The sequence below is a fragment of the Pinus tabuliformis genome, chromosome 9 (assembly GCF_031772625.1).
Source record: "Pinus tabuliformis cultivar Carrire ecotype Pingquan chromosome 9, CPIR1, whole genome shotgun sequence".
Taxonomy (NCBI): domain Eukaryota; kingdom Viridiplantae; phylum Streptophyta; class Pinopsida; order Pinales; family Pinaceae; genus Pinus; species Pinus tabuliformis.
The window spans coordinates 1,657,376,973-1,657,388,743 of NC_142307.1; the positions used below are offsets into that span (position 1 = coordinate 1,657,376,973).

General features: G+C 39.3%; 2 pseudogenes; both read right to left on the reverse strand.

Annotated features, from left to right (window-relative positions):
- Positions 1 to 3,928: 3,928 nt before the first annotated feature.
- On the reverse strand, positions 3,929 to 6,108 carry LOC149155226 (coatomer subunit alpha-1 pseudogene; annotated as a pseudogene).
- A 22-nt stretch (positions 6,109 to 6,130) lies between these two features.
- On the reverse strand, positions 6,131 to 8,533 carry LOC149155227 (coatomer subunit alpha-2 pseudogene; annotated as a pseudogene).
- Positions 8,534 to 11,771: the final 3,238 nt, after the last annotated feature.

Consider the following 11,771-nt stretch of genomic DNA (forward strand, 5'->3'; position numbering starts at 1 on the left):
ATCGACATGGCTTTAGCAGGGGATGAGGCAGATTATGTAGCGGCATCAGAACCAGGATCAGTAGCGGCATCAAGGAAAGGCAAGGAACCAATGGAAGGCACTAGTCGTGCAGGTCGAAAAACTCGTGCTTCCATTAGGTCCACTTCTATTGTCATTGGTGGCATTGATACTGAGGTTTCAGATCAGGCTGAGGCATCCTCAGACTATGAACTAGATGATGTCTATGTAGCTCCTGATGATGATCCTGTGTCTAGTAGTGGTGATGGACTTGATGATTGATCATGTGTACACTGTAGACTTGTAGTAGGCCAATGGCATCATAGCTTGCAACATTGTTTTTGGACTTTATAGGCCATTTAGAGCCTCATTTCTTATGTATTTTGCTATTTTGTCGATGATATGTATTGCACTCGGTGCCATTTTGATATATTCACCTTTGCATGGTATATAAATGAGAAAACTTTGCATATTTTGTCTCTATTGGCTTGGAATCATGGTTTTACATCTTAAAAATAGTTTTGTTTCATTAAAAATTAATTATTTAATGTCTTTTTTTAAAACCGATTCGTTTAGACCAAAGCAGTCCCGGTTAGACCGGTTCCGGTCAGTAAACCAGTTCATTAGGTGGACCGGTCCAGTCACTGGTTCCGGTTTTAAAAACAATGCTTCTAGGCCTCCTTCCTGCGACTTAGGGCAACATATGAGTAGCATATAGAAGGCTAAGTATATGCATCCTCCTTGATTGTAGCCACAATGTTTAGGGCACTCAAGGACAATGTTAGGGTGACTATGTATTCCCTACAATTAGGTCAGCTTATAGATCTCAATTCAGTGGATAGAGTCTCCATTATGACAGCGGACATTAGGAGTTGTTCAGACATCAGATTAAGGCTCTCTTTTACTGCGTTTTGAGGGTCCCTTGTAACAACCAATTGTGACCAGCGGCTAGGGAATTTAGGCTTATCCTTAAGTTGAGTGTAAGCCTCTTTTATGAGGGCTTACACTTTACTGCCCTCCTTGACATCGTTATGTGTGTAGCTAGGGCTTAGGGCTTTATGGCAGCGTTAAAAGCCTATCTTCATAACTGTGTTAGGCCTTCATCTCCATGCAAGCATTAGGAGCTAGGGAATCTTCTCTTATGGCAGCATATTCTCTTAGGAACTCTTCCTTCCACTAAAACCCAAACAAGTGGGGAGGAAGAGATCACAAGAGGTGTGAGTGTGTGTCTCAAATGACTTGCAAACCTCTTCTATTTATAGTAAAACGTTGAAGATAGATGGGGTAATTTGGTTGTTCGCCGACCTTGACGAATTGTCACATAACACAATTAAATTCATATCTCCATGAATACATGTTGGAATCAGATGATTTTTGGATCAATCCTATAGCTCTCGACGAGAGGAATCTAGGAAAAATATAAGCTACCATGAATAAGTAGACCCACATGTAGTTTGGCCCTATTTGCCAATTTTAACAGTACCCTTCTCCTTGTCGTTGGTCAGTTTATCACCATTCGCCATATCATACCTTCGGCATTGAATTATTGCACTGGGCATAGGGTATTAGTTGCAGGTGCCACAGAAAACAACAGAAAATGGATTGTAACCTAATTCTTATCCAAAGGATTCAATATCAGGGTTGGTGTTTGCAATGTGGACAGTGCCAAGAACAGGGTGCTGCTTAACTGAGTGAAGTAATGGGCAATGTTGAAGCTGCCATCTATGCAACAAGGTTACGCTCTTTTTTGGATTTTCTAGCTTCTTTTTTATGCATTCCAGAGTTTACAGCTCTATCATGTTTGCAGCTTTTACCTAACAAAGCGAGGATGTGTAAGAATTGTACAACATTGAAAGACCTAAGTTCCTCTTCTCCCCATTGATTACCTCTGTCTTCACTATTCCAGAGCTTTGACGCAGGCGCCAAGCATAAGGTTAAGATTTTTTTCATCGTAGGCCTTGGATTCCCAATTTTCCATTACTCTTTTTGAGAATTGTGATTGATAGGTTTAGCAATCTCAATTTTTGGGTATCTGGGTACTCAACAAACTATTGATTTACTGTGTGAAAAGGAAGTGGGTCTAATCAAGCACGTCTTCTACAAGATAGAATTTGGGAGAGTTTTCATCGGATTTGGGCACCTGCGGTTGTTTGGCATGCTGGGGAAAATTGCCTCGTTCTTTTCCTTAAGGGCCCAAATACCTCTTTTGTGATACATTTTCGATTGTTTGGCATGCTGGGAAAAACTGCCCCCGTTCTTTTCCTTGAGGGCCCAAATAACCCTTTTGTGATACATTTTCGATCTGAAAAAACGACTTACTCCCCTTATCAGTTCTTTGTTTCTTGAAACCCTCTGCTTCCCATGGTAATCTCTCCTTCTGCTGCTGCATCAATCTCTTCCTCTGATATCAGCTACAAAAAATGGGTTACTATGAAATGCTACAATTTTACTACTAGTGTTCGGGATTTAAAAAAGGTTTGGTGCACCTAGTTTGGTAATAAAAACATGTGTAGAAAGTAGTGCTTTTTCTTTATACGCCAAGTTTGGTCCCTTGGATCCTAATATAACATGCAATGAGTTTCAAACGACCTTGCCTCCAAAGAAAAAAGAAGACCAAAGAGTCTTAGATGTTGAAGCCCTAAAGGCCTTATAATTTGTTCCTAAGATGAAGCAGTGTTTGGCTGCGAGGTTTAGTTTGAGATTAGGAATGAGGCCACATGGTGTAAGTTTCCTAGGCAGCATGAATACAATATACCCCACTACTAAATTTTCAGCATATAGACAGGTAAATATACAAATAATGCAAATCTAAATTGTGTCACAGCTTTCCTTCCTGCTGTGAGTCAATTGCATTAAAAGATGCCTTGGTTTCAGCAAATAAATGACACCTTTTCAAGTGCGTGTAGCACAAACAGCTGGCTATAGAATTTCCAAGCCTTTCTAGTGTAAAAGTGATGGTTATTTTCTGAACTTAGAATACGCGTGTAAACAAAGATAGAAACCCAAATCTAAAGCCCTATGGCCAACATACAAGTATAGACATGAATACTGTTATGTAGATGCAAACCAATTCTTTTCAGCATTTTGTAAAATAGTTTTCATTCAAACACATAACAACTTCGGAGTTATAAATTTTGAGTAATAATTAAGAGAGGATTGTTATTTCCAAGCATTAAGAAAAATTCACAAATGTTTACTCTGCATCTATAGTCATCATCAAAAGAATAAACCAACTTTGTTGTGCATGTACAAGAAAATTCATTCAGAAATTTCATAAAAATTTAAGTCTCTTGTCCATCCAATTAGGGCCAGTTTGTACTGGTTAGGTACCAGTCTAGTCAGCAGGCTGGTTCAAAACCATGCCCAGTCCAATGGGGCGATTTGACCAGTTCTGATTCTGACAGGACCTACATAGGAAAAAGCATTCAAACAATTGCATTGCTTTCTGATGTTGAATAATGAGACCCTAGTGCCTGTTTCTACTCAGACAAACCACTAGAACACTTGCATGATAAAGATAAGATAAACACCCAGGGGGTTCTATAAAAAATTCTCCAGACCTAAAGCTAAATTACTGGCACTTTTCATTGTCTGAGACTGAGAAAGGGAAGCAAAAACACAGACTGAAATTTCAGATTGTAAACAATGAAAAAACATGGAAAGTTTTACTTCCTGAGAAAGGGAAGCAAAAACACAGACTGAAATTTCAAATTGTAAACAATGAAAAAACATGGAAATTTTTACTTCTACTGTCACTTCAGTGATCAATAAATAGCCTCCTCCGGTCTCTTAAGAAGACCCTCAAGTCTGTCCAAGACTTGTTAGTGATTATCCTGCCATATCTCTCAACGTGGCTCTCAAAGGAAGAGAGTGCAATATTGATATGGAAATATGCATGGGTAATGAAATTTCTTGAAATAAAGATGCACATTCAGCACCCAGAAGCATCAGAACCCACAATGGAAAGCTCACATATAGGGAAGATATTTCCTTGTATGACTGGAACAAAGCATGTTGTACAATATGGACAGGACACATCCTTCTGATTGACCATGGTATATAGGTGTAAAATTTGCTGCACCACCAACAAAAGGATTTCTGAAGTCAAAATCATAATTCAATTTTTTGGCATCCTGCAGCTGCCTTTCGAATGCCTGTAGAACTTCTTGTACCTTTGTTGAATGGTTTGCAGGGGTTCACTTCCCAATAGTCATCAAGCAAAGTTAGCTGTTGTACTAAAGCTCCATCCCTTATAACAAACACCCATGGTATTCAGCAAATCCAACCTCAAATGGAATTTATGAAGGTTGCTATGACTAAAATAAACTACAAGCTCTTTCTGTTGAACAGTATCATCCTTAACTTCTTTTCTCTTGCGTTGCAGCTAAAGACCCAGAACACAACTGCAAGCTCACATATAGCACATAGATTTCCCTTTATGATTGGAATAAAGTGTGGTGTACAATGTGGACAGGACACATACTTCTTACCATGGTATAGAGGTGTAAAAGTTGCTCCAAAAACAACAAAAGGATTTCTGAAGTCATAATTCAGTGTTTTTAGCATCCTGCAACTACCTCCGACATGCCTACAGAACTTGCTGGGCCTTTGTTGCATGGTTTGCAGCGAGCTCATTTGCCAGCAGTTATCAAGCCAAGTTAGTGGCCCTATGGAGTTCCGTGCAGGGGGGGTGACGGCGTGAACTTGCTACAGCAATGTGGCTGAGTACTAAAGGAGTAGGCCAAGGCTTTAAAGTCTGCTACAGGAGGACTGAGAAAGCAGACCATGGCCTATAGGATGTAGCTGAAGAACTGCTTGATGGGCAGATTGCTGATTGAGTGTACAGGGGGCATGCCAGGAGGGCTGCCAAGTCACTAGGAGCAGTCCAAGGTGTCCAAGGAGTTGGTTGTTGGAGCTGCTAATGGAACAACAATTGTTGCATGTTGGGACTTCAGTTTATACAGAGCTAACAGCTGTAAGTATTGTCCCGTATTTAGCATTTTGTGCAGGGATTGTAAAGGGCCATTATCCCTAGTGAATAGAAAAGAAATTATCACTAGTGTTTTATTTCCAACTGGAATGATGATATGGTGAACACTTAATACCTTGTTGTTGTAGTTAAATGTACTGAAAAACCAAGCTTTTATGTTTTCGAAAACTTGAATTTCCCTAGCAAACACCTATGGTGTTCAGCAAAGCCAACCTCAAATGGACTTTTTGAATGTTGCAATGAGTAAAATAGGCTGCAAGCTCTTGTTGTTCAACAGTATGATCTTTAACTTCCTCCTGATGCCCATTTGAACACCCATAACACATTCTTTAGCAATTCCAATCAATTTCTTCAGCTTCTCAACCTCCTAAATGGAATCTACATCAATAACTGGAATTGCGTGCAAGATTGTAAGAAATAACCTTAATGCTTCACTAAACTTCCCACCTGTTGTGGCTTTGTAAGCTAACTTCCCATCTGTTGTGGCTTTTTAAGCTATTCTAAGTTTCTCATCTAATTGAAAAAGCTTAAATACCAAAGCTCATGGACCTCTGACATTTGAGCTAGCAGTCTCACTCCAGCCTCCCTCTATTGCTAAGAAGACCACAGTGCAGAAACAAATGTAGGGAGGTATGTATGGCTGCGCATATAAAGAACCAAAAACAAAGGTTTTAACTTTTAATGGAGTGAAATTTTTAATACCAAGTTGTTGACTTGAGAGCTGCATCGCCATATTAATGTTACTAGCAGCTGCATTCTCACCTGCAAGAAAAGATTTTGTGTATCCATATTTGAATTACTGGCATACGTGGTGATGGCGTAACTAATGACATTATGAGTTGTACCTGCAACATTTGCAGCTTAGACATCTGTAGGGAGCTTCAAATCTTCTACATCCCATCCTACCTCATCGTCATTGTCTCCTCTCACTTCTCTATCACCGACCACTACAACCTCGCCATTTTGTTTTTCAACTCCAGAAGTGTCAAGGTCTTAACCCCTATTGGTTGCAGCTCCTTCATCCTCTTCTTCATGGACTGCACCCCCTGCATTATCCAACCCACCAGAAGTGTCAAGGTCTTAACCCGTATTGGTTGCATCTCCTTCATCCTCTTCTTCATGGACTGCAACCCCTGCGTTATGCTACCCACCCCCAAAAAGGCCATTGGTAACCCTCAATAACAGCCATTCATGATTGCAACAAATTGATGGAGGTACAATAAGTGATGATTTCTTTCCAGATGGCAAAGTGGGCAGATTCCCACCTAACTATTAAGTACAAGCATATCAGCAATCTCTGTAAGCCCATGAACTGCTGCACTCACATATGGGCATTGTGAAACTGACCCATAACATCATTTTATATTTATGCAACCCCCAACATCTTCAAAAACTTATCAATATTGTCCATGACAAGATACAAAATGAAAGCCTTTCAAAATTCTTTAATCTTTGGTAAGCATATTCAACAATGGCAGCATTTCCTTACCAGAGGGCCTCAATTCCAAGTGTATACCAGTGACCTCAACATCTCTCTGTTTTGCAGAAGCAACATCAACTTGAATAGTTTCACTCTACACTGCTAAGTTAAATCATGCCTTCTCATATTTGAAAAAGTGAAGAGCCGCTTCTGGGAAGCCCTTCAGATGCAGCTAAGCAATCACTGCCTGTCCACAAATCAGTTCCTAATCATGCTCATAACATTGTCATACTTCCTTTTTATCAGTTCCGTCTTGAATATATACTCATGCATCAATCTGTATGACATGGTTATTTCCAACTCATTCATGCAATTGACAGAATTCTTAGACACCTTCAGTATACATACTTGAACATCAAGTGTTCCAATAAGACCACAGTTTCTGTTTGGAAGAGAACAAAACATAATTGTCACCCCGAGCACCACTCTTAGGTTTTAACACAAATAATCTTATGTAGAGAACAATGTACAAGCTCCTTGCTTCTAATGATGATTGCATGCTTGCTCAGCAAGGCTATATTTTCCATGTCATCTGACTAAATGTATTTAGCAAATGGAGTATGGAGGTCCCCAGATACAATCCTCTGTTGCAAACCAAGGTTGCTATCTTTTCTTCCTGTATTGTGTCACTCTTCTGTCCCAACACTATTTTCTGGCCCAAGAAGAAGGTTTTATGTTCCTGCACAGAAAATTGTATCCACAGTTACTGGACAACTAGACTTCTTGATCACCTTATTTCTGCGATTTTTATCACTTGGTTATGACTCATGTCAGTGACTGCCGATTGATTGCAAGCAAAAAAGGTAGCAGGTCCTCCAAGTCGTTGTCTTTTCTTCTTGCATTGCGTCACTTCTCCCAAGTCCCAACACTATCCTCTGGCCCAAGAATAAGTTCATATCACCCACCATCAACATCCAAATGTATTAGGACAACATCCTCCATGGGGCTAAACAACAATGATCATCATCCTTGATCCAATTCATGGATCCAGCCCTACTTATCTGTAAAAGTTGAGAGTATTTTTGAGTTGCAAATTGATGAGCAAACAAAAAATGGTCATTGTTGCAGTATAGAGTGCCCTCATAAACAACAAAAGCAGATCTTTCTTTTTCTAACTTGAAAACAATCATCCCACGGTCATGCCCAATAGCAAGAAGATTCATATCAAGATGTGCTACAAGGATCTAGAAGAAATCATGGTCTCTACGAAATGTTTGGACACCTCTACAATACTTGGATACATCTCAAACTCAGATACTTTTATCTTCTAAATGTTAACAATAATGTCATGGCGTGGATGGAACATCACACGAGACATATAGTTCACATGCCCTCTTAAAAGTTAAAATATCCAACTTCCCAAGCTTGGTACCCGAGAACAAAAAGCATACTAACTTTTCACAAATGAATTATCTACAAATTTTTCCCGTGCCCTCCTAAGTATTCAACTTCCCAAGCCTTGATCTCTGAGAACAAAACTAACTTTTCACAAACGAATTATCTACAAACTTTTCACATGCCCTCTTAAATTATCCAACTTGCCAGGCCTTGGTATTCGAGAACAAAACAAACTAACCTTTCACAAATGAATTACATGCAAACGGAAATGCTACTCAATAAAAAGGAGTAACAGAAGAAAAAGATAAAAGAAAAAAAAGTTGATATATCTCTAATGAAATAGATATAACTTCACCAAGCAATTGAATCTGCATGCCATTCAATCTGCTTGGTGACCATCTGCTCCTGACACAATCAATGGCAAGCTGGGATGAAAAGCAGCAGCCCAGTTCACTCCATGGTCATGACATTCCAAAACATATTTGACAACAGCATCACCCTCTCCAAAAATATCTGTGTTCATTTGTGTCAACCTTAATATCATCAATAGACGGTTTCCTCCTCGGAGCACAAATATCCCATACACAATCAGTCTGATCCAAGGGGCTTCAAATGAACAAATCTTCATTAGGATGAAAAGGAACACACATTACACAAAAAATGTTGCCAGTAAGGTCAGATACAAGTTCAAGATTGCCAGTTCCATATCGTTTTTGTTTGTTCATCATTGGCACTGACAATCTAAGGATACTCATTATGGAATTTAACTCTCCGGATATAGGCAGAGGTGCATATTGTAGTTCCATATATTGATCTTAAAGACATTCCCTGTAACATTAACAAGTAAACTGGAGTTAACAACTTTTCATAATTGTATTTTTGACTGTTATGTCAGATGACTTGCAGTTACTATCATTTACAATTGAAGGCACTACTCTTTAGACGTCCTAAATATACATGCACAATGTCTACATAAGAAGCTACATGGCTGGGAAGCTTCGCTAAACCTACCAATTCTAAAATAACTTTGTTCCTTGGATGGGAGAGGGTGGGATTTTTTCTTGCAGTTCTCCTTTGGCTAAGTGGCTACACTATGAGAGGCATTTCTAAGCCTGCCAAAATCACTAAGGACTTGTCATCTGGCCCAATCCTCACCCATTCAGAAGGTTTTAGACTAGGTATACCAGTTTGATTACCTTGCGACCTTTTTCCTTGCGTGTAATTTCTCACCCCACCCTCCATCCGGTAGTGACATTGAGATATTCCTCATAGCTCCAAACAACAATTGACTCTATTCCTCATAGCTCATGAAGAAGAGCTCCAAACAACAATTGATTCACAAACAGGGAAAGATAACATTTTCTTCCCAACCACCCAAGCTAAACCCAATTGACACCACTACAAAACTTGCCCCTAGACGTGTGTAATTTCCAAACTTTTTACAATACAGAGCAATTAAAGGTAATCTCCTAGTTGATCCATGAAAATTTTGTCAAAATACATGAGGGACTCACACAACACCAATGTGTTCAAGACCCTCTCCATGTCACCAAGGTGTTAGACACCCACCATTCCAAGATATAAAAACGTATCCATTAAAACCCATATCAATCGTCCAAGATTTTCTGGAAAGTAGACTCGACGAGCTTTCCAACGAGCTATCCCACACCTAATTTGGACATCGAGAAGGCACTCAAAAGTTGATTTGTAGTTAGCGCAGAGCGTTTCCTTAAGGCGTTGTGCGTTTGTCCAGGAGAGGCGCTGCACGTTTCCTTCAGGCGCTGCGCACTTGACAAGCAGCGCAATTTTTCACTATTTCTTTGGTTTTTCGCTTTTCACCTATGGAATTTTAATCTTTTCACTAATGTAATGTAAAATCATGATGTAATTAAAGTGTATTTATGTTACCTAGGGTAGATACATTAGATGAAAAGATTAAATGAGATAAATGAATCAGTTTGCTTCATACTAGGAATGTTTCAGTTTCAGGCTTTCAGCATCCTAGTCTTCAACTGTCTGCTCAACTTTTTGTGCCACTGACTCCTCCTCTCACGAAATTCGACCCGTGAGGCTAGGATTAGTTGTTTGGGGGTCTATATCATGTATTTTCTCAATCAATGTATGGGTTGGACTCACTTGGATGCTCAGAGCTTGATTGTACATCATTGTAAGTAGTTTGGCAAGGAGATTAATAAGATTTGCAACTATTTTTATGGGATCTCTGTGGTATGGAGTTTTAGGACAGATTCTTCTTTTTTAATCATTTGTTTATATGCTTTATGTATGCCATCATTCATTTCATTGCTTCTTATTGAATGTTATCAAGTTTGATGGGTAGAATCCATTGTAACAGTGCTCTACCTTGGGAAATCATTCAATATTTCATGTTTTCTACTGTTTGATAAGGATCCATGATTGTCACATGCCCTCCTCGGCTCCTCATCAGTGTTAAACACCTCACACCATTAAGCCTAAAGTGCTAAAGCCTATGCCTACCTCGCCCCATAGAACACCCTACATTAATGACCTAATTTCCCAGACCTAAACTGCCCAGCTCCATCTGATCCAGCAAAACACCAACAAATTCAATCAAAACCTTTCGTGCTACTATACCTAACCTAAAATATTTTACCTGATCCAGTCATCTTGACTGAGACCTTACGGAGAGAGCCTTCTCCCGGCCTAGTAGGGCTAGCTACTAGGCTAAGCTTGGTTTGTGGTTACCTTAGAATTGCCTCCCTTCAGCCTGAGGTCAATCTAGGTGATAACAGCCATAACTGAATAACCCCATCGTGACGACTGGCCAGGATCGATGGCCTTTTCATATAAAAGCTCAACCCCTTTACCCAGTTACTCTGGCACTCGAATTTGGTCGACATTGCAAATGATCTTCCAGCCTATATACCATAAAAGGGGTTGAATCAGCATACAGAACCAGTACAAACCCTAGACCAAACCCCACATGCAATGTCATGAACGATCCAAACCATTTGCCCCATATTTATGTGGTATTGTAGTGATGCGTTATTATTTCTCCTTAAGATTCTTATTTATAAGATACGTTTTGAGGCATTCCCCTCCTTTATGGGGAGAAATTGCTTAATGTGAATTTTATAGATGGCCTTGCTCTCACTACAAAGCTCATTCAGTCGTTTAGTGGAGGGAATGACACAATATCTTTATATCGTCACTACATCAATAGGCATCATGGTTAATTAAGAAAAGATAGAGGCCTTTATTATTTGGGTAGGAAGACTTTCTAGATTGGCTTGTCAATTAGGGGATTATTGTTTCTTAAGAGAACTTAAGGTTGGGTTCCCTCACTTGCCTTGATAGTTCCTCTTCATAGAAACTTGAGGTAAGTGAATTCAAAGAAACTCTTCAAGTTATGATCATTTATGTGTTATTTATGTTGACAATGCATATGCTGGTAATGCAATCAGCGTTGGTAAAGAAAATTCTGTAGCTCTCTCAATAAAGGAAATCATTTTCCTTTTCTACAAGGAAATCCCTTTACTAGTGAGGGAAGGATATTCCTTTCCTCTAACTCAAGGAATCACCTTGCTAGTATAAAATGAAAGTCCTTTTCTTATAGAAGATTAGAGAAGTATAAATCTCAAAAATAATTAAAAATTAATTTGAAGAATGAACTTGAGAATTGGTTGAAACATGTTCTTGAGAGGAGATCCTAGAAAGAAGCAAAGTATAGTTAATCATTAAAAAAGAATGACTTTTGGAGACAAAAATGATAACTACCAGTACTACAAAAAATACTTTTGGGGGGGCCATACGTTGCCGCCAAAAGTGGGAATTAGAAGCGGTTTTAGCATTAGTTGCAGTTTTTTAAACCCTCACTCACCCCACCCCCCGGCGGTCCCTAAAAGCATCACCTCTAAAAGTCAAGCCTTTGAGGAGCGGTTTTTTAAGAGAGATGAATTTCCCCCAAATGTATCACTTTTCAAAGGG